Raw genomic sequence first — 27,698 nt, 5'->3', positions numbered from 1 at the left:
CTGAAGTGATGTGATGAAAGTGTATATATGATACAATCCCGTTCTTTTCGGTCATAAGCTCTCCTCTACTCTCTAGTGAGAGGTGGAAATCCTCTGTCTCTCTAGGTTTGTGGCCCGGAGGGATTGCAAAGATAAGCTGAAGATAAGAGAACCTCAACAGTGTGGCTGTGTCCTTTTCTGCCTGCCTATGGGGCCCTGTGCTAGACCCCAAGTGATCTGGTATACCTTGAACACGTAGCTAAGAAGAGCGGTGCTCCAGCAAAAAAAGAGTCTGAATTTGAAACCAGAAGGACCTGGATTCGCAGTCTGGCTCTGCCACTTTCTAGCTGTGAGCAAATTCCTGAATGACGAATCACTAGTCCCTGGGATCCGGGTGGGGAGAGGCTGAGACCTGGTCACACTTGAATGCCTGGCTAATGAGCTTTGTAAGAATTTTTTGATTAACAAGTGAATGGAGCTTTCTGAGCCTTTATCTCTTCATCTGTAAAATGAGGATCATCAAACTTATTTCATAAAGTCCTGCCTCCCAGAAGCCAGGGGACTGTGGATAATCTAGGCCCACACGGCAGATAGAGGCCTGTATCTCTGCGGCCACAGAATCCGGCTTTTCGTGAGTTCCGTGATTAGGAAGGAACGATAATTCCTGGCTGGTTGTTATTTCAAGAGGGGATCTATCTTTCTTTCTTTCTTTCTTTCTTTTTCTTTCTTTCTTTCTTTCTTTCTTTCTTTCTTTCTTTCTTTCCTTCCTTCCTTCCTTCCTTCCTTCCTTCTTTCTTTCTTTCTTTCTTTCTTTTCTTTAGTGATTATTAGAGCAATACACATTCATTTTATAGAGAATTTGGAAAAACTCAGAGAAGTTAAAATGAGATAGAAAATAAAAATAAGTCACTATAAAATAATAGATAACAGTGTTCTGTTTTGGCCAATTTTCTTCCAATCTTTTATTTTTTTTCCCTCTCTGTATATATTTTATGTAATATAAATGAATGAAAAAGGAATATAATGAATATAAAAACTTTCTTACTTGTTTTCTTTCAAGGACCATTTCATTATGAGAATTCCCCCAGACCGTAAATAGTAATTGAAAATAGGATTTTGAATGCCGTGTAAAATTTTATTATGTGAACTATCCTTACATCATTAAAACCTTTTCTTATTATTGAACCGTTACTTGGTTTACAGCTTTTCAGGATTGTAAAGAAATGGCAACTAACGGCCTGACGAGTGGCACTCTGAGGTGGGTTCCAGGCTGACAACTTTAGACTCACCTGGGGTAACTTTTATTTATTTATTTATTTGGTAAGTTTTTGATAAAATTTTAATTTTGGAATCATGTCAGATTTGCACAGAAGTTGCAAAGATAGAACAGAGGGCTCCTCTGTACCGCTTGCCCAGTTTTCTCTAACGTTAGCGTCTTGTATCACCACGTCCGTTTGATGTAATGAAGAAATCAATGTTGGTATACTCCTGGTAGCTCAGCTCCAGACTGTTTTTTTTCCTACTAACATCCTTTTTCTGCCTCAGGTTCAAATCCAGGATAGCACATTGCATTTAGTAGTTGTTTTCAAAGAGTAGGAATTAACTCAGTGATATTCCTCTTGGTACAAATTTTGCAAGAAGAGTTTAAACTTTTCAAGGTGGTCAACTGAACCGGTCTGAAAAGCTTAAACTCTGTATTTCTTTTATTACATTAGTGTGCAACTCAAACAGAGACACACACACCTACACATACCCAAAAAGCATACATTCTAACTCCAGTTTGTTGTTTTACGCTTTAGGATAGAAATCATAAAATATGTTTATTATATTTGCCCGTTGCCACAGCACAGTTGTTTCTCTAGGAAGTCTGCTTAGTGCTGAAAATCAATGTGTTTGGAGCCAGCACAGCTGGATCTGCTCACACTGCCCTTAGGACAAGCGCGGAGAGAAAGTTTTGCATGTGTGGCTGCCCACCGTGAACCGAAGCTTGGAAAGGTAGACGAAAAGAGGTGACGTCATCTGTCTAGCTGGCAGTTTGCGCTTCCTCAGGATTTTTTACTTCTGCTTTTTTTTAAATTATTTTTTAAAGGTATATTTGTTTGTTTTAGAGAGGGTGGGGAGGGGCAGAGGGAGAGCGAGAATCCTGAAGCAGACTCCCCACTGAGCGCAGAGCCCCTCGTGGGGCTCGATCCCACAACCCTGGGCTTATGACCTGAGCTGAAACCTAGAGTCCGCCACTTAACTGACTGAGCCACCCAGGCGCCCCGGATTTTTTTTACTTAAAAAAAAAAGTTAGTCTAAGTTAAGCAAGACTTAAATGCTCCCGTTTTGTCACCCGGGTAACTTTAAAACTGGAGGTTTTTACCTTCCACCCTGGGGATCCTGAGCAGTAGGCTTACCTTCGTGGAGGGAAGTGGCTTTTAAGGGGGTTAAAGAAAGAGGTTGGTCTCTTTAGGTGCTTCCTGTGGACTGGCCTTGTGCACTGTTGGGGTCCCCGTTCTGCATGCAGTACCTGGCACATAGTAGGTGCTCACTAAATCATGTTGACCACATCCTGCAACACGTTTTAATGTTGGTTACTATTTGTTTAGCACAGAGACTTGAAAGAGAAATTAGTGAGCTAAAATTTTAATTAAAAAAAATCCTTGATAGTTTATAGTGACGTCTTAAAAAATCAACACACAAGTCTTTTTCTTTTAAAATAAATAATTTTTAAGAGCAATATAGATACATCATAGAAAAATTATAAAGTGCAGAAAAGTAAAAAGAAAAATAAACCTTTCCATAATTCTACCTCTTGGGATATATATATTCTCCAACCAGTTCTTTTCCTCCACATATATGTGTGTGGAATATTACATGAAAAATACATATTAGACACATATCTAAACAGAGCGTTTTAAAGATTTCATTTTTACTTATTTGTCAGAGAGAGAGAGAGAGAGAGAGAGGGAGCACAAGCAGGGGGAGTAAAGGGCAGAAAGAGAAGCAGGCTTTCCGCTGAGCAAAGAGAACCCTGGGATCATGACCTGAGTCGAAGGCAGACGCTTAACCAACTGAGCCACCCAGGCGTCCCTAAACATAGTGTTTTATAATTTGCTGCTTTTTTTTTTTTTCTTTTTTGGGGGTACTATACTAAGTGTTTTAAATCTTGGGTTTGCAGTTTTTCTTTCTAGCCCGTTAATAATTAATTCCTAGTCTGTTATATCTGCATTCAACAAGGATTTACTTTCATGGCTGAATCTAAATATTTTCAAAACAATTAGCAAACACATTAAAAAATAATCAGCAAAATGTTTTGTTTGGCATGGTGTAGACTGAAAGTTTTCATACTTTTCATATTTTTTGTACTTAAAAAACTGGTAAAATATCTTTATGGGACCAGTATGGAATTGACATATGAGTAAAGGCGCTTAAGTAACCTAACTGCCATCTACTACTGTGTCACCAAGGGAATAACATGTCAATGTAAAAAAAAATCAAATACATTTACTTTTTTGAGAATCAAGACACACTCTCTGATGAATGTCCCCCTAGAATCGCAGGTTTGTGCAGTGAGAGGGCATGCAGCACTTGGAAAGAATGAGGTGAGAAGATGGAGGATAAAGTTGAGGCTTGCTTATTTTGCCCCAGTCTGGTGAAAACATTGTCATTAACCAGCTCTGGCCCCTCAGTATCACCAAAGTAAACCCATGTCTTACGTTTCAGCCATTTTATTTTTGCTCACCTATTTGGGGGCTCCTGGGAGGGAAAGACGTTTTTAAACTCAGTGCTCAGGATCGTGCGGATGGAATAAATGAAACAGTGGCTGAAGCAATCTGCTAAATAGTGGATTCCAATGAGAAAGCGTCACTTGTTTCTGGAACTGCTTTCTTTCCACCTTATCATTCATGTCTTCCCAAGTTGCTCTTTACACTGGTGTCCATAGTTTGAGCAAAAGACTTAGGAAGTAGAGTTGGGGAACAGGCAGTTTCGATACAGCACAAACTTGATTTTTAAGCTCTGGCTGAACCAAGGAAAGGTGTTTAACATGTATTAATTTTATAACAACTGAAACCATCGCAGAAAGGGATATCTTCCAGAAAGCACTGAACGCACTGTGGTTGCAGGAGTCTGGTTGAAAGTTCTTTGCCAATTTGGTCTCTGTTACTTACATGCTTTAATGTCTCATTGCTATTTTGTTACGTTTCTTCTGCCAGAGGGTCCAGGCTTCACCTGCCAAAACCTCCTCCTCTTTGAAAGCCCAGCTCAAATGACCCTTCCCCCACGAAGCCTTTACCTCCCTCCCCTTCCGTGTCTCCAAACTGGCCGAAGTTAGTCATTCTCATTGTGCTCCCATAATGCTTTGTTCATTTCTCTCTTTTAACACATCATAGTGCTTTTTTGGTTAAGTGGATGTTTTAGTCCATTTAAGCTGCTATAGCAAAATACCACAGACTGGGTGGCCTATACATAGCAAACACTTATTTCTCACAGTTTTGGGAGCTGCAAGTTCAAGATCAGGTTGCCAGCCTGGTCCAGGGTGGGTTGCAGACTTCTCATTGTATCTTCCTAAGGTGGAACGGTGCTCTGTGAGTCAGCCTTTTTTTTTTTTCTCTCTAAGTTTTTATTTTGATTCCTGCTGGTTAACATCCAGTGTTACATTAGTTTCAGGTGTACAATATAGTGATTCAACATTGCCCTGCATCACCAGGTGCTCATCAACAAGGGCCTCCTTAATTCTGGGGCCTCTTTTATAAGGGCACTAATCCCATTCATAAGGGTTCTGCCCTTATGACCTCATCACCTTCCAAATGCTCTACCTCCTGATACCATCACACTAGACGTGAGGATTGAATGTATGAATTTCGGAGGATGCAGACAATCAATCTACAGCAGTGTCTGTGGGTCTGTCTTGGCTGCAAGGTGGAATTCCCTGAGGGCTGGGAGGGTTATTATTTATCTTCGTGTCCTCGCTCTCTGGTATAATACAGCATGGAGAGTAGGGACTCCTGAACTTTGACATTTTCAGGGCCCTTCTATTCAGCATCACTAGCTGTAAATACACTTGCTTATTATTATTATTATTATTATTATTTTGTTCTCAATGACTGCTGAGCTGAATCTGGGATGATACGCAGCAAACTCAGGATGTCCTTTGTGAATGGGCTCTGTTGGCTGGGTGGCTTCCCAGTCATCTTCAGCCCATTGTTAAACCCCATGAGAAGGCGCTGTGGGTGGGGTGGGATGGGACTCTCGAAGCAGACACAGTATTCAAAGTCTCTCTCTCCCCACACTGTTACCAAGCAGAGAGGCTTGCTTCTCACCCACTGGTCTTCCAAACCCAAATGTGTTTAATCACCTACAAGTACCACTCATTAACTGCCCCTAAAAACAATAATTAGGTACCACTTTTTAATGTGAAGTGATCCATGTTACTATTGTTTCCTCTACATAGTGACTCTCCCACTGCTGGTATTGTGACAGCTAAATAAAAAGGCCACTAATATGTGGGTTTCTGTTTTTTGTTGTGTTTTTTTTTTTACCTTGAGGAAACAAAGACTACCCTGACGTAATGAGATACTAGGAATCTCAAAAGAGCCAAGCAGAACAATACAGATTCTTTGAAAAATGTTATTATAAAGCCACCAAGAAGGAATTATTCAGCAATAATATATGGGAGACTGGTTATTGTTAGAACTTATAGTCTATGGGGAGAGGCGGGGTCTTGGGGAGAGAAACCAAGCTGTTCAAGACAACCTGCGAGGGGTGGGTGACCACACAGGCACATACGTTGTTAGAGTTGACACTGTCTCCCAAGGACAGACATTAAAAAGCAGCTAAAATGCTAATGGGAATTGGCCAATGCACGTTTTCAGCAAAGCTTTCTAGAACTAAACCGAAATTTTTAAAAGAAGCAAACCTCTTTATTAAAAAAATGTTCTGCCAAGTGCTGCTCTGTACAACGTGAGTTTCAGAGTCCTCACTGAAGAGCCGCTAACCCTCATTTATCAGGAATTTCTCCATCACTTGGTTGGAAGGTTTGGAATATGTCAGCACCAAGATTCGAACTCCTTGGCCCAAGGAGCACGCCACTCCCCGCCCAAAGTTCCTCCCTGTGCTCTGGATGGAAACCCTCCTAACTGCCACAGAATGCTCGTGTGACAAAACTGACATCTCGCCATCTGATTGGACTGGTGCCCAGGAGCACCCTGGGAAAGAATTTGAACGTTCTTGGCAGTTGAGATTCAGACCTCGACGGTTGTAACTGATGGACTGGGCTGGGCACTGCTGACGAACCTCACATTCCTGAGAGAAAAATCACCCAAAGTAAGGCGCTTTGCATGATAGACTAGACCCAGCAGTGGGGCTTGTCACTGAAAGATGTGGTATTTCCAAGAACAAGCATTTGGACTCAGCTGGACACCATATCTGAGCCTTGTGAATGAGAGGATTATGAAATAAAACCGAAAAACAAAACAAACATCATTTGGGGTTCCAGCCACTTGAGAGAGTTGGGCACTAGAAGGGACAATGTTTCCATGTGGGATGGAGGAGGTGTTAGGCCTGGAGATTAGGAGGCAGGGATGAGGAAATGCAGGCAGGGGTCGAGAATAGATAAAACAGGGTCACTGGAGGTGAGGAGTGGTTCAGTACTCCCTCTTGGGGCGTTGAGTAGGTACCAAGCATCGCATTATCAGCCACTGCTCTGAGGGCTGTGGGGATTCTTTGGAATTAAGCATAAATTCTTAATTTTAAAGGGAGAATTACCTATGTGAAATGTTAGGACATTAATGACCAACACTACAGGGCAGCGACATTTTATTATTTTTTTAAAGATTTTATTTATTTATTTGACAGAGAGATAGCCAGAGAGGGAGGGAACACAAGTGGAGCAGGGAGCCTGATGTGGGGCTCAATCCCAGGACCCTGGGACCATGACTTGAGCCGAAGGCAGATGCTTAACGACTGAGCCACCCAGGCGCCCCTGCAGTGACATTTTAAAATAGTAACAATAGTAAGAGCACTAGTGATCCAAAAGAAGAAGGGATTTCTGGGAAAGTAATTAGAGGGGGATTAGAGAAGCCTTAATAGAAAACCAGAGACAGCATTTAAGTAGTTAGAGGGAGAAACTTTGGGAGCTGCGATGTACCTTGATTTGGTTAGCATTTTTTGGCACCTTCAGTATCCCACCTATTATAACCGTTGTGCTCATTTTGGGTTTTCTAGCATCTTCTCCAGCTTTCTAGAAGTCATTATGAGGGGACCTGACTGAGGAGACTTATACAGAAACCCCGGTCCGCATCACAGCTGTGTTCCTCCAAGATGGCCACCTCTGAGGAGGATTATCATGGGCCTCAGAGAAGAAAGGGAACCAAAAGGCCATCAACCACAAAGTGAAAATAGATGTTGAAAGCAAGTCTAAAGGTTTGGAGTAAGAGTTGTATCTAGTATGAAGTTATATCCTTAAAGGGAATAAACTATACCTGCGGTAGTAAGATATTAGTTAGTTAATAGATTCTGTCAATGTGGCTATTTGTATAATTCATGTGAGTGTGCATTTTACTACCTGAGATGAATACCTTTATCTTGGCTTAGTTTTGGCTCTTAGTATACAAGGCTGCTATAAAATGGAAGACACAAAATAATTTTAAGTTTAAGAGAATTTTTAATTTTAATTTTTAATTTTTTTAATTTTAATTTTTAATTTTTAAAAATTTTTAAGTTGGTGCTTATCCCTGCCCTGGCCCTACTGGGAAATGAGGATCAATAAAACATGCATTAGAGAATTAATACACTAGGCAGTCTAATTCCAATTTTTTCTCAACCCTGGAGAAAAGAGAATAAAAGGGAAATAATAAAAATAATTTTCTCTCAATGCCATCATTGCACTTTGGCCAAGTACAGCAAGCACCAAGTGCAGGGGTGAGAAGAAAGGGGTCAGGTATATGGCTTGACAGTCTGTTCCCAGGCAGCCTGCATAGGTGGCCACACTGTCCTGTACTGCAAGTTTTTCTCCTTGAATTATCCAGGCCAGCTCTCAGTGCAACATGAACTCACTGATTCTTTGCCAACCTTTCAGTTCCCTTGAAGTCGCAGGTGCATAAAAGCCTACCTCCTATTTCAAACCTCTGAATTCCAACAGCACCCCCTTCTTGGCTATGCTTCTCCATCTGGAGTTTTAGCAACCAAATATCAGAGCCTGGCAGGTGGGTAGTTTTGAGTTTTGACTTCATGTTTGGACCAAGATGTCATATTTGAAAGGAAAGGTAATTCTTTGGTATTATTTTTTAAAAATAAAAATAGTGCTACCACCACCATCCTGACTCTATCATTCCTGACTAACCCCAACCAGGCTTCTGGGTTTTCCACCCACAGGTTTATCAAAGATACTGCCAATATTAAACTTTAAATTATGGGGGTACCTGGTGGCTCGGTGGGTTAAGTGTCTGCCTTTGGCTCAGGTCATTAACCCAGGGTCCTGGGATCAAGCCCCATGTTGGGCTCCCTGCTCAGCCTGGGAGTCTGCTTCTCCCTCTGACTCTTTCCCCTCTCATGCTCTAAGTAAATAAATAAAATCTTTAAAAATTAAAAAAAAAGTCTTAAAAAACCCTTTAAATTATGTTCATTTATTTCATATTCTGCTTTAAGATAGTTTAATCCTTCCTCCCCCCTCTCCTCCTTCCCTACTTTCTTTCCTTCCCTTATCTCTCTCTTTTCCTTTTTTATAATCCACAGAAACTTACGACTACATTCTCCTGTGATTACCCAGCCTGAAGGCTGTGTCCTTATGAGGTCGAGGGCTCCAGAGGTACATGTGGCCTGTCACCTGGATCACCTGGTGAATGTTGTTGGACAGGCCCTGACTCATTTCAGGGGGCCACCCCATGAACAGAAGGTACTGAGAGGAGGATCTTTGCTTTTTCTGTTCCAGCTGCTCCATGGACATAACTTCCATCCCCACTTTACACCCATTCAGCCTTTTATGTCCATTTCCTGAAGGTCTGATGCAGAACCCACGGGTCACAGAGGACTTAAGCCCTTTTCCCCTTTTATGCCTCCCTCCCTCCCCTGGGGAGGTCATTAAGGGCCAAAAGAGAACTGTGTCTTGGGAAAAACCTTGGACTCTGAAAATCATGGGGTTCAAGTAGTTTAAAAGGGGTGACTACCGATTTCTCTTGAATTCTTCTCCCTCAGGCACGTAGGAGACGGGCTGAGTAAAGTGTGTATCTGCCAGTGTGTGGAGCCGAGAGCCACAAGCTTCCAGCTTGGCCGCTGGCCAGGGGGGATCCGTTGTTGTTAAAATGGTAAGTAAACTAGGCAGTTTATCATGCAAGGTTGCATTCTCTTACCTAAGGAGGAGTACGTATAGATAAAAGGTCTGAAGTAAACTGAGGTATTTACAGCTGCATGTGAGATTATAATTGACACCTTCCTCCTCTGGTTTTTTGCACTTCCCAACCCACAAAGAACATGTGTTATTGTTATCAATGGAGGGTTAAAAAAAAAAAAAAACCTTTAAGAAGAAATAATGCAGGGGGTAGGAATTGTACCTCTTTCATTTCGTTGTTGTGGTTAATGACTTTGGTGGTGGACACCTGGCCTAACGCCTGGGTGGTGATTTACTAAGGAGGCAATCTGGGGTCTGCTCTAGTGCTCCTTGGGCAGCAGAAACAGTCTTGGAGACCGGGAAATGGTCCCAGGGTAGGTCCCTGAAATGAATTCCTTACCTATGGAGTGCTGTGGGCTTGTCATGGTAATCAAGTTATGCTGCCAGCTTGCTAATTTCAGTAACAGAATCATAAGGTGTTAGACCTAGAGGGATCTTGAAAAATCTTCTCCTTTGTTTCCTCATTTTTGTGGCAGAACCAGGATGAGAGTTTGATAGCAATATTACCTTTTAGTAAGCAGCCACTGTGTGCGGGGAATGGTACTAGGGACTTTATGTAGGCTAATCTTTAATCATACAATTAAGTAGGTCTATGTATTATTCCTATCTTGATTTTGGAGAGGAAGTTGAATAATTAAGTGCCCTCTGAACCTCTGCTTCGTCATCTGTAAAGTAGCTTCTTTCAGATCATCCAACTGGAGTCTAAGGTGGGCTACCTGTTTGTCTGGTTCCAAAGTGGGCTCTTAACATACAATTCTGCCTCTTTATTTTCAGCATGGGCTACCTGATTCCCAGTCTTAGAGCTTTATCTCTTGTTGCCACATTTAAAACCTAGCTCTGTTTTAACCTCTGTTAGCTGAGCCGATCAACCCCCAAATTGCAGTTCTCTTGTTGGGGTAGTCCGGCATTGCCATGAAGGAGCCCGCTTCCAAGTTCGAAGGCCCACCTTTGCTCCTCAAAACAATATGGCTGCAGGCCTTCAGCCTGAGCTCAGACAGGCTTTCATTTCCTCACCCACTTTCTTTTCATTGTGAATGTTCCTATTTATAGGCTGTGGAAATGCCCAGTGAGAGCGAGGGTGTGGTGGCCAGGAGATTGTCACCAGAGCCCCAGCTATAGTAAGGGGAGCTGAGAGGGGGGCCTCAAGGCCGTAGCACCCTGAGGCCTCTGCTGGTGGTGGTTCAGGGTGCCGCCTCCTGACCCTTCTGCCCTCCCACTGTGGGAAGTTTGGGCTGACCTGGTCTTCGGGGAAGAGAGAACTGCAGGCTTTCTGAGGAAAAGGTGGAGGGGAGGTAGGGCAGAGAGGTATCTTCTCTTTCAGAGGAAAGTTAAGACTTAAATCATGAAGGGAATAAGCTTGGAGTACGTTCTCCATGTTTCAGCCTTGCCAGAGGCATTCTGGTTAATCAACTATTCTGAACAGGGTGATGGTGTGTGCTGTATGTGGCTGAATTCTTTTCCAGGGATTATAACACAATAAAGTATGGGTAAAACCCAAACTACACTAAATATAATTAAATCTTTCTTTGATGATTCATAAGTCCTTTAGGGTCCTGTAGTGCCTCCAGGTCGCCATTACGAAGATCATCATCCTTGATGAGATTTTATTCAGGCAGCTAAATAAAAATGCCAGATTTCAAGTTACAGGCCTCACTCCTGCTTTGCCTACCTGGGTGGTCTCGGGCGGGTGTCTTGACCTCTTGAGCATCCAAAACAGGGGTGGCAACATTACGTCATAGGGCTGTCATCGTAGAAAACTATATGCATCAAGACTATTGTTGTAATTATTATTACTATTAAGCTAAAAGCATATCAAACTTCTGGCTGATAGACAATTCTACTATATGTTTTTCTTTCTAACACAATTCGAAGTAATTCACTCTAGTCTCCTTTTAAGGAAAACATGGCTTCCCTAGCAGCAGGTATTGCTGAGAAGTTATATTCAGTCAAGGGCCAGCAAAAGCATTGAAACGGTTTCTAAACTGCAAAAGTGGTCTATGGTTTTTGTGAAAAAGTTAGAATGTGACAGAAGAGCATATTAAAAAAGAAAAGTCCTCTTCTGCCCTCATGGTCTCTGTCTTCCCCGGAACGAAGCTTTATGTAGTTTAGTGTCTGTGTGCACATGTGTGTGTCTCAGATACCTATTGTGCTGTTTATTATTGTCCTATGACTTTGCTTTTTTTTTTTTTCCTCCCTTAATAGCATATCTTGGAGATCTTTTCATCCTTTTTTTACAGCTTCATCTGCCTGGTCTTTCATAATATGGATGAATCTTATCTTGTTTAACCTTTGCTCTGTTGATAAACATTAGGTGATTTCTAGTTTTTCTATGGCCAACAATGCCACAGTGAGCACAGAACGACATTTATGTACCAGCTCAGTCGTAGCCACTCAGTAATTTATGACCACCTCAGGTCACTTCAACCCGTAGGTCCTAAAATACATTCTTGGTGTATCTGCCTTCCGAAAGAGAGAGCATCAAAGAGGAACAAAGCACGTGACTTTCACAGCGTGGGTATTTCTAGTACACTGACCCACTGGTACCATTATCCCCGCACCCGAGTTGTAGGGCATTTCCATTACCCTCCCAGGTTCCCTTTGGTACCTCTTTGACTTTAATGACCACCTCCCCCAGCTCTAGACAACCACTGTTAATGGCTTTTATCTCTAAAGTTTTGCCTTATCTAGAAATTTCATATAAAAATGGAATGACAATATGTAGTCTTTGGTGTCTTGTCTTCTTATCCTTACCAAAATGTTTCTGGAGGTTCAGCCATGTTGTGGGATGAGTCAGTTATTGCTGAGTAGTACTCTAATACATAGATCAACATTTTGTTTATTCATTTGGATTGTTTCTAGCGTGGGGCTATTTTCAGTTTTTGCCTATGACACAGTATGATACTATGAACATCTGTGTACGAGTTTTTGCGGGGACATATATTTTTATTTCTCTTGGGTAAATATGTAGGAGTGGAATTCCTGGGTCTTATGATTAAGTATATGTTTAACTTTTTTAAAGAAAGGTCAGATTATTTTCTAAAGTGGTCATTTCATTTTATATTCCTACCAGCAATGTGTGAAGTTGCCAGTCTCTTCACATCCTCACTAACACTTTGTATTGTCAGTCGTTTTTATTGTAGCTCTTCTACTGGCCTGGTAGTGGTATCTTGCTGTCCTTTTAATGTACATTTTCCTGTCAATAATGATATTGGGCACCTTTTCATGAGTTTGGTAGCCATTCATGTATATTCTATGGTAAAGTGCTTAATCAAATCTTGTGTTCATTTTGTACCAGGCCGTTTGCCTTTCATTATTGCAAGAGATATTTATATATTCTGAATACAAACCATATATATATGATTTATAAATATTGTTTCTTAATCTATGGCTTGTCTTTTCATTTCATTTCCTTATGGTGATTTTTGAAGAAGTATTTAATTTTGATGAGTCTAAAATTTGTTAACTTTTTCTATTATGGATGATACTTTGGGTGTCATATCTAATAATCTTTGCTCACCTCAAGGTCGCTAAGATTTTCTCTTATGTTTTCTTCTAGAAGTTTTATAAAACAAGGTGATTTTATAAGTTATTTCGAAGACTGGATGAACCTAATGTTTCCTGTAGGCCCCTCCTTGGCTGAAATCAATGGGTCGGTGGAGTTAAATCTACAGAACAGGTCTTTCCTGCTTTTTCACAGTAGTTTTTACAGTTTGGCTCGATTGTGTAGCTGAAGAGTCACTTCAGTGGTCTTTGTTACTGACTCCTCCTTGAATTTTTTTCCCCAAGATAAAATGTAAGATCATATCTCATTAGAAGCATCAGGAAAGGTTTCCTTTGAGGAAATCATATTTATCTCCTATACCATAAATAGAATATTCTCCGTGTCACATCATTTAGCAAATGAAGGGCACTATCTCTCAATACCAAAGCAGTAAAGTCATTTCCTATTACCAGCTGTTTTGACATGGCATATTTCCACTTGCTTCTCTTTATTCCTAGTAACTCATTTTATTTCTCTGGATAATGAGACAATGATTTATTAGCTCTTAATAAGGTTCTGTGTGTATGTGTGTGTGTGTGTGTTTCAAGAGCTATATTTCTCTTAATTATTGGAGAGAGCTTCAATCTCATTTCCTTCAAAGCTTCATTGATCAGAATGTATATAGGTCCTCATTCCTTATTTGAAACTCTTAGGGCCAGATATATTTTTAAATGCATAGTTTAAAATTTTTTTTTTTAGAAAGATAGTGTACTGAATATTCACGTCTCCTTGGAGTCAGGATGATGACTACTTCATAATATGGATATACTAATGTTTTTAAACATACTCAGTATTTACAATATGAGAAACAAAGACTATAAATAACTTCTACCAGTTCAGATCAGTCTTTCTGCCATTTGAATTCAGGTCTGGTTCGTTGTGGGGGAAAATGAATTTTAAAAAAAAGTTTTCATTTTAGAGCCTTTCTGGATTTCGTAATTGAGAGTAAAGGCTAGTGGATTTGTATTGCCTGCGAACACACTACACCAGAGGCTTATGGTGCTGTGTTGGGTTCCTGAGTAGTTGACCACGGCTCGTTGTGCATTTGGAGCCACCATAAGCAGGTGTCACATTCCAGGAGACACAGACAGACTTCAGCAGGCCTTGGGCAGGCTTTCAGTCTGAATTTTCTGAATGAACATTGTGAAGAGAGAAAATTTCCACTGTGTACAATGCTACGGTTTAGATGATTTTCAAGGGGGAGGTATTTTGTCATTCAAAATCAATATATGCTTGAAAAAATACTTTCTTATCTCCCACTAATTCCAGTGCATTAATTCCATCTGCCTCATGGCACAGCCTCTCAGAGGCAGATGCCCAATAAAGATCTGTTATCTAGGGGGCCTGGATTTCTGGCTTGGGGTGAAATTATATCCTATAAAATGGAATTGAGTCAAGCTGTGATATATTTGAATCCCGTTGAGAGCTAGATTATATGGTCAATGGCAGCTCAGAAGCATGTTTTAATCACCAAGCACTGTGATGCTGACCTGATGGCACTTGTAGAAATCTCTGGCCCATGTCCCTAGGGAAAATGGGAGCTTCCTTGGTACCCACAACTTCTTTCCATGTATATGAGGTGTCTTAGAGACTCCTCTAATGGCACTTTGTTGAATAATTATAGAAGCAGTACCAACTTGTCATGGAAGATTTATACAAGTAAATGATATACAAAAGCTTACATAAATATACGGAGGTAAAGGGTAAAGGAAAAGCCCCTCAATGCCACTGTTCCACGCCATTCCCACTACCCTCCTCAAAGAGGAGGGTGATACCGTTTGTAGTAATTTGGTGTGTGTCATGCTAGGCATGTGAACACACAAAAACAGACGGTCATATTTATAAACAAATGGGTCATCCTCTTCAGATTGTCCTGTCACTTGCTTTTCTTAGCAATCTATCAGAGACATCTTTCTTGGACACTACTATCCTTTTGATGGCTGCAGAATATTGCTAAGAATGCATTTAATCGGTCCCCTAGTGAAAAACCTGTAGGCGATTTTGGGGTGTCGCAAACTCGGCTTCAACAACCTTCCTTATTCATTTATTTTGGGGCATATGGGTATTTTTATAGACTAGACAGCAAAATTGTCATGGTTTTTGGTTTATTTCTAAGGTCTTACTCCCAACATTTGCTTTTAGTAAGTCTACATTCTCCCCTGTCCTCCTACTCTTTATCTAGAAAGCCATCTGGGGTATTGGTGGTCATTCTTGGACACATGGGTGTCTCTTGCAGTGAGGCTGGGGAACGGACAAAGAGGAGAGATGTTTGTGTTTACAACTTTGATACTTTTGATTTTGTCTGCTAGCTACTAATTTAATGTTGTCTTATTTCCATATATAGGACAGGCAGATAAAATAAGAGCTTGCTTTCAGTGATGTAAATTGTTACAACCTTTTTGGAGACCTCCCCACAATATCTCCTAATATTTAAAATGTTCACACTGTTGTGATCCGGCAGTTCTACTGCTACATAGTACTATGGAAATCACATTATTTTGAGACCTGAAAGATTTTGTTCAGGTATGAATCTCAGAAGCTTTCAGGAATCTTTTTATTTAAGTAGTTCCTGCAATGGAGTGAATGTTCATGTCCCCCCTCAGTTCATATATTGAAATCCTAATACCCAATGTGATGATATTTGAGGGTACGGTCTTTGGGAGGTGATTAGATCATGAGGGTCAAACCCCCATGAAGGGACTTAGTGCCCTTTCCAAAGCCACCCCAGAGAGCGTGTCTCTCTTCTTCTGCTGAGTGGGGACACAAGGAGAAGTCAGCTGTCTGCAACTGGAAGAGAGTCCACACTGGAACTCACCATATGGCACCTTGGTCTTGGAAGTCCAGCCTCTTGAACTATGAGAAAGAACTTGTTTATAAGCCACCCCATTTCTGTCACAAAGCCTGAGCCGACTAAGACAGTTCCTTTCACACAAATGCTGCAAGACTTTTATAGAAATCAGTCTTTTAACCTACAGAATTATAAATTTTCAGAGTGCTGGAGTTTAAAGCTGTGAGGACTTTGACACTGTAAGATGAGAGACTTGGATAAGATGATGGCATATTGCCTGTAACTCTTACCCCCCTGTGATCCTTTGGTCCAGGCAAAGGCTGGTGGTAAAGGCAGGATGGCGGTGATGGATGTAGTACTAATGGGGGAACCTTTCCATTTAGGATGGGACCCTTTACTGCTTTCATTCCTACAGCAGACTTTCACTCTGTTCTTCACTACGTATGGTCTTTGTGTGTATCAGCATTCCCATTAGCTTTAAAAATCCTGTGACCTGGTGTTATTTTCATACTTTTTACTAATAAAAGTCAATTAGTAGACATGTAACCAGACTGAGAGACAGGTTATTCTTTTGAACATGAAAAATAACTGTTTGTTAACTTTTAGATGTAACTCTGTAGTATTTTCCCACAGAGCTGATGCTCCTGGGTTTTATTTAAGACAGTTCAGCACTTGAACACAGGTGTTAGAGTGGCAACTATGGATCTGGAGAGAAATGAGATAGAGTGTTTGTCCTTGAGGAGGTTATATTTGGGTAGATCACATTTTGGCTATTTTTTTAAAAAAGTCCAGTAATGCTGGGGACCGAAATAGAGCCAAAGGGTGAAACTCCATGGAGGAAGCTTTGAGCACAATTTAGATCTCACCCAAACGGACCCAAACTCTGCCCACTTTTTAATATAAATGAAAACGTATTAAGATTATGGACCAAATTGTGATGACCCTTGATGTCCCCTTTGATGACTCTAGGACTCCAGCTCCCCTAAGCATCTCTTCCAGTTTGCAGAGTGGGAACCAGTTCATGCGTGTTTTCCTACTCTGGCAACCTGTCATGTCACTTGTCCCTGGCCCAACTGCAGGTCCCTGTGACAACACGCTTCATTGGCAAAGGGTTCCTCCGATGAGATTTTAGGTTTCCAGAGGCAGAGAGTCTGGGGCGGTGTTTGGGGGAGGAATCATGCTCTCCCCAGCTCTCTGAGCACTTTGTTGCCTGGGCCCCACAGGTGCCCTGATTGTGCCTCGAGTGTTCCAATGAGTGACTCCATAAGAGATGTTCTTCAAATTCTCACTCCAAAATTTCCCTCATCATGTTGGATCTAAACCAGTGCCTATGTGTTGGGGGGGATGGGGTAGGGTAGGGTGGACTGAAATCAAGCTGACTTTTCGTGTCCTTGCCAGTCTTCCCTAATTTTTCCTTTCCAGTCCTTGGTAGTTATACTATTCTCTCTTTTAGAGAAAAACACATTGTATATGCACATCTCCTCAGGCAAATAGGTACCCAGGGATGTAACCAGTCTACCAGTTCCCCCAAACAATCTGACTCTGACATGGACCATGTTTTGTTTGACTTTGTATCTCTAGTGTCAGCACAGTGTTTGCCACAAAAGTGGACCTTCAATCCTGTGGAATTAATGAATCCATGTTAAAGGGGGGATTTAAATATAACCTATGAATATCGAACAAAGATTCCCTCAACTTCATAATCATGCTCATGGGGGACATTGGTATATGTTTGTTAACTAAATGAACAATTGGTATCTTTTATGTTCCAGACCAAATGATCTCATGATTTGTGGTGCCCTGTGCTCCCCAAAGAGGTCTATGTATAAGACATTTGGCCAGGATTAAGGGTATATATTGTCTGGATCTGTAAAATGATTTAAGAAGATTAATAAGCATTTATTAAGAAAAACGTGTAATTCAAATGCAAAACAACTCTTCTAGGCACTAGGGACATATCATATTATGGAAAGCACCAGACACATGGATGAAAGGAAACAGCGAGCCTGGGGGAGGGGAGCAGGAAAGAAGGGAAGAACTAGAGGGTGGGAGGCAATGGTGACCAAGGACTCCTATTGGAACTCTTGGTTATCTAGTTTCCAAGTTCTAGCACTGGCACTGAGGTGAGCGTTCAGTTTTTATTTTTAAAAATGGATTTTTTTGAGGAATAAGCAATAGATTCACATGGTTTGACAATTAGAAGATCTCAAAGTACGATGATTCATTAGTTGCATAATGAATCATCGAACTTTACATCGGAAACTGGGGATGTACTGTATGGTGACTAACATAATATAATAAAAAATCATTATAAAAAAAAAAGAGAAGATCTCAAAGTAAAAAAAAAAAAAAAATCCACCCATTTTCTCTAGTCACCTGGCTCTTAGAGGGACATTTTATATCTCTCAGTGCAAATTTACCTCAGATTGAAGACAAAAAGAAGATCTAGGGAAACTTAAAAATTTTTTTTTAGTCCCTTAGGCAAAGTCAAGCTGACTGACTTGTTTAGGAAAAATCTGTGATCTTGGTCTCATTAGTTTTATGTTCTAACATACCAAGCTTATTAGCTTGGATAGGAGCCCCTGATTGTTCACAAACCAGCAAAACCTCAGAGGTCTTGCCCTCTATGTTTCAGCAACAGTTGAATCTGGTGTTGAGTTGGGAGGAGGCTGTGACTGTGATCTGGGCTTCCCCAGAGTGGTCCTTCCCTGCTACAGAGCTGAAGGCCAGGAGGGAGAGGGGAGATTCAGACATCAGAAGACCAAGCATAAGTCGTCTGTGCAGAGGGCCCCGGGCAGGTAAGTGGACAAATGTGCACGTCCAGAATCAGCTTAAAGGGTCAGAGGTCAGTGAGGAAAATATACATCCAACATCCAACTCAGCCAGTGAAAGAGCTAAGAGAGCTTCAGTCACTGCTAAGCAATAGAGCAGCTGGGTATTTTGGTGTGACCAAAAAAGTCTTTTGAGCTTCAGTAAACCTTTCAGCTCATTTTATGTAGTAATGTAGAAAAATGATCAATTAAAAGGATTACCACCATTGACAAAAAGTGAGTGATAGTCGTGATTTTCTTCTAGTGAATATTTTGTTTTTTTGTCTATGTGACATATTTTATTAATTGTTGTTCGCCCTGGATTATTTTCTGAAATACAAATTTATTTAGATGTGTAGTAATAGTCTGATTACATTTTAATTTTTCAATTAAATGTTTAAAATTTTAAAGTCCAATTCAATTTAAAAAATCACTATGTTCTAGCCTTCCAGTAGCTTACAGGATTCCCCTGTACCTTCTCTTCCTGGCACTTACTGCATCTCTGAGTAGCTAATTTTTGGTTTCATTTGTGTTTCCCTCACTGAGACTTTAAGCATCCTCAGGGCAGAACCACATCGATCTTGCTCATTTAAAAAAGTTTCTAACATCTTGCACAATTTCTGACTTACAACAAACCTTTAATGTTTGCCAAATGACAGAATGAAAGAGCTCAGATGAGGTGAAGTGGTTAAAACAATGAAGAACAGCTCATTAGAGGAGGTCCTGGTGTTACTAGTGCGCAGAACAGAGGCCACTGACCCTGGCCCTCAGGGAGGCAGCAGGGAAAACTTCTGAGAGGGGTGGTGTCTGATCGAACCTTCTCCAGATGGGGAAGAGTGTGCCAGCATCCAAAGAAAAGAATGGGAATATTAGGTCTGCCATTCCTTTGACACTGGCTGAAAGAGCAAAGCCCTGTGGTGAGTGGGGAGAGACAGTGGGCGCAGTGAGCAACACTGTGGTGTGAAGGGACCTCTGTGTCAAGGATCGTGCAACTGGAGCTCAAGGAGGGATGGTGGGGAGCCCTGAGAGCACAGTGGTTACAGGAAGATCAGCCTGAGGAGAGGGGGAGACTTCAGGGACACTACTTAGGAGACCAGAGCCATACCAGACACACTTTCTAACTTCTGAGTCTCTCCCTGTCACCTCCTTTCCTCTCACCAGTGCTTCTCAGCTTTCCCCACAATCTCTTTTCTCCTCCCATTCACCTGCTGCAGAGGGCTTGCCGTCCTCCCATTCCATACCCCGTGGCCCCACTTCCCCACAATGCAGTCCCTACAGTCATCAGTGACCTCCTTATCCAGCTGTAGTCTTCAGTCTTTGTTTTGTGGGACTTCTTGACCACTATCTTCCCCTTGAAGTATCTTGAGTCAGTAATTGATCTGTGCTTCAAACCCAGAAAACATAAAAAGGAGTGAGCAGTTTCTTTCTCATCCTTGTGTTTCATTTCTCCAGAGGCAGCCACTGCTTTTCGTTTCTTTACGTATCCTTCCAGACGTTCTTTATGCATATATTAGCAAATACAGATTTATTTGTACTTAGTGACAAATAAGAATATAGGTTCTTATTTTTCCCCCTTTCTACCACAAACAGAATATTATGCATATTGTTTGACTCTGTGTTTTTTTCCATTTAACAGTGAAAAAAATACACATGCATAGGTGCTGGGTTTCTCATGGGCATCTGATGCTTACCTTGCTCCAGCTACTCATTACTTCCCAAACTTGCTTCTCCTCTTATGTTCTTTGACCCAGTTGGTGGTGGCGGCAGCAAGGAGGAGTTATGGCCATTTATCTAGTCACTGAAGCCAGAAACCTGAGAGTCAACTCCGACCACTCTCCCAACATCATCCAGAATACCCGCAGGATCATCATTTCCTTCATTCCTACCACCACTGCCTGAATTGGTGAACTTTATTCTTCAAGAACCCTTTGCCAAAGCCTCCTTTTGATTCACCCAGTTCTTTATTCCCATAGCACCCTATACACACCCATACCACTGAACTTCCCATTATGACTGATTTGTCTGTTCTCTCACTAGACTGTGGGCCCTTGAGGGCAGAGATGTATTTAATTCATGCTTCACCCACAGGAACATAACAGATGCTAAATGATCAAATGAGAGAACAAGAGATGCCCAGAAATAAGTTCACTTGGTGAACCGTTTACTGACTGTTTATATGTATTAGAGCACCGAGGGACACTGATATATCTTCAAGGATCCCAGATCTTTGGATTGGATGTAATGAACAGAGACACAGATTCTAAGCAGAAGAGCAGGTTTTCATTTTTTAGATGTGGTAATTTGTGAGATAACACATCCGACAGTTACATGTATGATCTGGTGGGCCATATACTTGGATATAGTTCACTCAGAGCTCAAAGTAGTATGGAGAAGTAAGTTCAGAGAGTTATAAACACACAGAATGGCTGAAGTCAGGGTGTGAGGACATCCCCTGAAGGTAATCAATAGTGAGAAGATGGGTAAAGAGAGAATCTCAGATGACGTGACCATCATTTGAAAAGCACGAGAGAAAAATGAGCAAGTGGCAAGTGAAGGATAAAAGATGGAGGAGTGGTCTCCTGGACTCCCAAGGAGAAAAGGGTTTCAAGCAGATGGGGTAGGGGCCGGCAGTGTTAATTGTGGCCAAAATGTTCAGCAAGACGAAGACAGAGAAGTAACCATGGGATTGAATACGTCTGAGCTCTTTGGTGTTGAGAGCAATGCTAATTTAATGCAGTGGTAGGTCAAGAGGTGACTCTCAGGGGCAGCAAAGGAAGGCCTGGGATTTGGAGGATGCTTCTAAGAGGCTTGCGTGTCAGGAGAAGAGGCCCATAGCTACAGAGTGGTATAGAGTCAATGCAGGGTTTTATATTCATTATATTCATTCATATTCATTACTGAATATTAGGACAGTACAGGAGGGTATTAAAAAGCCAGAAAGATCATCCATAATCTTACCACTCTAAACACTGCTGCTATTCTTAACCATTCCCTCTGGTCTTTTCCAGGCATGTTAACCAAGTTGAGAAGAGACCATGTTAGTGATTACAGGCTCTGCTTTTGCACCTACAGAGGACTGGCTTTAGCATCTGTCCCTGCATTAATTACTGGGGTGGATTTGGCAGATCTAATTGGCTAGACCTTTTTCTTCCCTCACTGCTCCCTGGGTATTTCTCCATATGGAATTATTTAATTAGAGATAAAACTTCTCATTCATTCATTCAACAAATATTTGTTAGCTGTCCGCCTTGTGCACTGCATTAGTTGCTGAGGGATGGGGCAGACTGACACTTATCTCATGATGCTCGAATACTGTCACTTGCAGAGGGATCTCCATTTCATCCTATGGTATACACATATTGCACTCCCGGATCGATCTTACAGACAAGCTGTCAATTTCATTTGTATAATTTTCCACTTGATATTTCCCCCAACATTAGAAACTCTTCAGAAATATTCCTCTTTCTGTTCAGTATTTAATTTCTCTTTTCATATTTTTCCTCATAATGACACTACCAGAAACATCTTTGAAATTAAGCTTGGTCCATATTTTCTGGAACTGATTTCTAGAAGAGGAATTTATCTGGTCAAGAGATCTGAACTTTTTAAGGCACTCAGATACCTATTGTCAGATTGATTTCCAAAGTGGTTCTAGTAATTTAAATTCTTAACAGTGGTGGACAAAGGTACCTTCTTCACCTAAGAGAGGGTTCATTTGTTTATATGTTCAGTTGACTCAACCAGTATAAAGCGAAAGGTTGAAGATAAAGAAGATGGACCAAGGTCCCTGAGAAGCAGTACTGATGAGATCTGGAGATGGTGCTGGAAGGTAGTTTTGTAAAAGAAAGCTCTCCTGTTGAGGCAGGAGCTAAGGAGGGTGTTGCTGCAGTGTTCGTATATGTGTTGAGAAATGGGGAGCTGAGGGAGTCTCTAGCTGATGGCCTCCATTTTCTTTGTATGCTAGGAGGCGAGAGCATCTGTGCAGGAAGGAGTAGGATAAGGGAATTAGGGTGATAGCTGGGGAGAATGAAGATGGTTGGGAAGGGCTAGGTAGAAAATGGGACACCATCTAAAAGGTGCGGTGGCCCAGATAAGAGGCACATTTTGTTTATAATTGTAAGTGAAAACTTGGTCATTGATGCTAGGACTCTGTTTGCAGGGTATAGTGAAACTGAGAATTGGTGATTATTTGATTAATTTGATGAATGTTCCAAATTAGGAATACCAGGTCAGGGTATGTTTCCGACCTAAATTATACAACGCAGTTGTCTGCAGTGATCAAATTAACCAGCTGATTGCCAAATCTCTATTTCTCGCTGTCCCCTGTGGACATAGCCTAAAGGACTAATAAGTGAACTGGACTCTGCCCCAATCTATTTTGGGATAATTGATGTCTTTGTCCTTGTATCCCGGCAGCTTGGTATTAAACACTGAAGCTTTGTGGAGAATATGTCAGTAGGCGATTTACTACCTCAAAAAGCAGTCTTTCTCTTACAAAGCTTATCAATCAGAACTTTGGAGGGAACTTTCCAAACTCCCTAAGGAGAATTATACTTATTGCTATGGAAAAATATTTGATTCCATGCATTTTGCTTCATAAAATGAATCTGTTTCAGATTCTGAATGCTTATTTATGATTTTTATTTGTCTTCATGAATCACTTCAAAGCAATTTCAGTTTTACATTTAGGTGGTTTTTATTCTTAAAAATATTTATATTCACTGAAAGTTGGATTTGTTTTTTTCACTAAATGAAAAGTATCAGTGATTTTAGCCTGTTAAAGGATAAGAAAAATCAATTATGGTGAAGAAACATTTTATTCCTTACTGTTTAAATATTTCTTTCCTAAATTGGTGGTTGCTGGAACACAGGCTATGAAATGCATGGAGCCAGTTACTAAGGTAGCTTGGCCTCTGAAACCCATTTTGTGAAATAGCAATGTAATTTGAATATTTTAGGAATTAACCTCGATATTTGAGTTTCCTTTGTATGTTTTTTTTTTCCTAAAGATTTTATTTATCGATTTGAGAAAGAGAGCAGGAGCAGGAGGAGGGGCAGAGGGAGAGGGACAAGCAGACTCCCTGTCGAGCCATGGGGTTGCCAGGACAGGCTCACTCAGGGCCGACGTGGGGTTTGAACCCAGGACCGTGAGGTCATGACCTGAGCCCAAGCTAGATGTTTAGCCAACTGAGCCACCCAGGTGCCCCCTTTGTATGCTCTTAACAATGCTGTGACATGTCATTTACTTAGGTGTGAAAGCCAAGGTAAAAAATAGTTACTCCAACTCTGACTCTTCCCTCTGAGACTCAGTCCACCTCCCCTTCTCCCAGGTATTCATCACCCCTCAGGGCTGCGACGGTGTGGGATGAGGGTGAGAGAGGGCCTGACGGAAGATTTCCCTCCTGTCAAAGAACTTAAAACCTGCTGAGGTTTGCTAGCAGACCAAACTCTAACAAACAATAATTCTACTTCAGTTTAAATATTGTGCTGATTAAAATGTGGCCATTTATGCTGAGAACAGTTTTTGGCATTAGAGATTTGTCATGTACTCTTACCAATTGTAAAATGGATAAATAAGCAAAAACTCAAAATGGCAGAATTATATCCTTTTGCATCTGGATTCTACTCTGTTCCTGGTCCAGGTCTCAGGATTGACAAGAATGACAAGTTGGGCTTGGCCTAGTTATTTCTACAGCAGCCTGAAGGGAATGTGTGCAACTGAGGATACCTGGGGACACCTAGGCTCCCTCAACTTCAGCCTCCAACACAGAGGGGGGAGTCTCCAGGTCCGAGGAGCCCACAACCCAGTTTTTTGTTTGTTTGTTTGCTTGTTTTTGTTTTTTGAGAAACTAGAAATCTAGACTTTTTATAGGAAATCTGTGATTTCTAAGTATTGATGTCTCATACTTACATGTTGGTCTGTGGCACTGGGCCCAGTTTAGCCTGAAGGTGTTGGTCTGTGACCTCTGACCAAATAGTTTCCAAGCTCTAATTTTCTAGGTAAAAAGCCAGACTTTACCACTCTCCTTAGAGGTCAATCAATGCTTGTGTCACATGAGGTAAAACACCCTTCTTTTCGTTATTTCATCTGCTCAGCCTTCTTTTTCAGTTTTGAAGAAATAAGAGGAGACCGGTACTTGAATTAAAAAAGGGCATGACTAAAATTCAATGATTACACTGTTTTATTTCCATTTTTCTAGTTAGACTATGCTGTCAAAAAGCATTTGCTACGTAATCTATGACATTTTTTTCCAGAGAACATATATTGTGATTTTTTATTTGACAAGTTGCCTATTGTTTTAGTTAAAAAGAAAGGAAATAACTTATTTTGGGTAGTAACTATCTAAGGAGTAGTTAACTAAACAATGGTGAAATTTTACAAAGTGGGGTCTTCATTTATCCTGCGAGGTGTAACACTTGCTGTAGGAAGGAAAGGCTCTTTGATTTAGGTGTTCCGTAAAATGATTTTAACAGTAGGATCGAATCATGCTGGAAGGACTCCAATCTCCAATGTGACTGTCCTCTCTGAACCAATTCAGTTCCATAACTGACCCTGTCAAGGACATAGCAAGATTTGTATTTGTTTCAGGTGGTGAATACCTTAGAAAGTTTCTCTCTTCATGTTTATGAAGTAGTATAAAGCAGTTGTGACGCATGTAATAAACTTCCACATATATTAGAATGATACAAGAGTAGATATGCTGGTGAATGAAATCTGCTTTACTGATTTTATTTATAAAATAAACATTTACTGAGAACCTACTATTATATTGAGATGAAAAGATAAATCAACAAAATAGCTGATAGATGTGCAATTAATACCACAGATGTGATCATTAAAATTGTATTTTCTCTCCTCTTCCCTCTTCCAGATAGCAAATTATATCTTTCAGTTGCATTATTTGGGAATAAGAAAAATAGGAAAAGCATTTTGTGGGAAGCTCTTCTTTCCTTTCTAAGCCTACTGAAGTCTGTAGTCTTCCATCGATAGCTGGAGATTCATTTATAGGCTTGCAAGGGTGTCCTGAGAAAGTCTTTATGAAAAGTTTGAGGAGTGTTATTGCAAGGTGTCAAATGAGTTCATTCTGGGTGCAGAAATTTATGTAACATTAATAGCAGTGAAAAGAAAACAAGTGAATAAATTCTTATAATTAAGGTTGAAAAAATCTTAATGTCCTGTTGATTGGATTTAGACTATTATGTGCTTTTTGATTTTCCAGTTAACATTTCAGTGGTGAATACAAAAGAAAAATTAGTGCAGATCAAGTAACATGGAAGAGAAGAAAGAGCACTCGATACAGAAGAAGACAACAGGAGGAGAAAGCTCAGACATTGGCAAAAACCACATTACCCAATGGTAAGTCTTGCCCATAATACTCTATAATAGTTAACTCTTATATGGAACTTAGTAGGTGCCAGGCAATTCTAAGACTTTATATATATCACGGATGGATGCATAAAAAATAGACAAGAGAATTTAAGGGTTTTTTTTTTCTTTTTTTCCAATAAAGTCCATTTTAGCATCAGTTAAAGACTCCATTCAGATGTCATTGAGAAGAGAAACCTCAGTTCTCAGGAACTAGTGGACATTTGGTCACCAAGCCAGTGTCTGGATGGAGTTAGCCAGTAAGCATCCTTCAGGCAAGAACTGCCAAATTTCACCTGGTTCAAATCCATTGGCCATTAAAACTGCTCAGAAATGATTAATCTTTGCTACAGCATAAAACGCATTGTCTTGCAATGTCAAGCGTTGCCAATATGAATAATAATCATCACTGTGCTGTACCATACACAATAGTCGTTTAAGTTTTTTAGACATTTGATACTAGGGAAATGGCTTTTCAGCTTCCCTTATTGGTTATCCAAGATGTATGTGTATGTGTGGGTGAGTCTCTGTATATGTATGTGTATGTGTTAACATGTATACTCGTGCATATGCCCACATGTACATGTTTACATGTAGTTGATGACTTTGCCCAAGAGATAAAGATGAGGCAATTGCTGTATGGTCTTAATAATCCATCAGAACTTGCTGTTGGCTTGTAGACAGAGCACTGATAAGAAAGCTGGAATTTCTCATGGCTAAGTTACCCAAAACAGGAGGAGGGAGGAAAGCCTACATGTGGGGATCAAAAGATTCTAGGTCAGGTGGAAGGAGAAATGCAGAGACCAAAAGCAAAGCAAGGTGTGACATTTCAGGTGTAAAAGTGAATGACAGGAGTGAGTAGCAGGGGTGGGCAAAAGGTCTGAAAGGTGGAATAACGGTGGGCAAAGAGGGAAATAGAAGCGACTGACTGTCATGACCTTCCCATGCATCAGATTTTCTTTGTGTTCCTGGCTCTTTCCTCATTCTATTCTTGGTCCTGTCGGGGCTTGACTAGGTAGATGCTGGCCCGGGTGATCCTGAGAACCTTCACGTGCAGATTTTGAGACCAAGCATTCTGAGGCAGATAACTGTATTAAGTAGATATTCACTCTACATTGAATTGGATATTTGGACCATATCTTGATGTGTAGTCCCCTTTTCCCTCCTTTCCTCTTTGCACTTAAAAAATTACATAGAGGTAGGGATTGTATTTTTTTTTTTTAAAAAGAGCTTTAAATAAATTCTTCTAGATGCTAAAGCCTAGATGTTTCAAATAAAAAAGAAAAGCATACCAGGAAAATCTATACATTAAATCACTGGTTCAATATTTTCTTAGACTTTGTGCTAAGCACAAGGGACATGGCCATGAAGAGGTTGAGGGGCCTGTCCTCCTAGGGTTTACAGTCTGGTGGGGGAGGGTTAACTTTCTATTTCTCTTCTTTCACAAGTCCATCATGCACACTATTTGAATCAACCTTGCATGTTTCTGAATCACTCATCCAGTAGGGAAAATTCAGAAATTCATTTGGGAGTAGCAATATTAAAATGTGAATTTGTCTCTGGATCCAGTCAATCATAGAATTCCCAAATGTAGTGTTTCTTTTTGACAATGGGATAAGTTTTCAGGATGAGATGTCAGTGTTGATAAGCCCATAGGCAGTGACTCAAGACAGTGTCCTTCATATTTATGGGGGAACATAAATGTTACTTTATTTCCCCATCTTTAACACACTCCACTGAATGAGGGGATACTTTAATAGCTAAAACATAAAATTATTTCCATACTTACTTCACCTCTCATAAAAAGTTTGAGTCATTTTTATCAAACAACTTCTTTTATTTTT

The 27,698-nt window shown here is 40.7% G+C and overlaps 1 long non-coding RNA gene across 2 annotated transcripts in view; it reads left to right on the top strand.

Moving 5' to 3' along the window:
• The first annotated feature begins 6,205 nt into the window (after positions 1-6,205).
• Positions 6,206-27,698, top strand: part of LOC109490037 — a 48,556-nt gene continuing 27,063 nt past the window's right edge. Inside the window, exons 1-5 of one of the 2 annotated variants that reach the window (XR_004627348.1) lie at positions 6,206-6,288; positions 7,189-7,386; positions 8,698-8,857; positions 9,157-9,266; positions 25,709-25,845. This is a non-coding gene — a long non-coding RNA (uncharacterized LOC109490037). Of the gene's footprint in view, positions 6,289-7,188; positions 7,394-8,697; positions 8,858-9,156; positions 9,267-25,708; positions 25,846-27,698 lie in introns of both variants that reach the window. The other variant, XR_004627355.1, reaches the window with a different exon arrangement.

This window comes from Ailuropoda melanoleuca, chromosome 1 (assembly GCF_002007445.2).
Source record: "Ailuropoda melanoleuca isolate Jingjing chromosome 1, ASM200744v2, whole genome shotgun sequence".
Lineage (NCBI taxonomy): Eukaryota > Metazoa > Chordata > Mammalia > Carnivora > Ursidae > Ailuropoda > Ailuropoda melanoleuca.
Note: the sequence above shows the minus strand (reverse complement) of the source record. Positions and strands in the feature narration are given on the sequence as shown.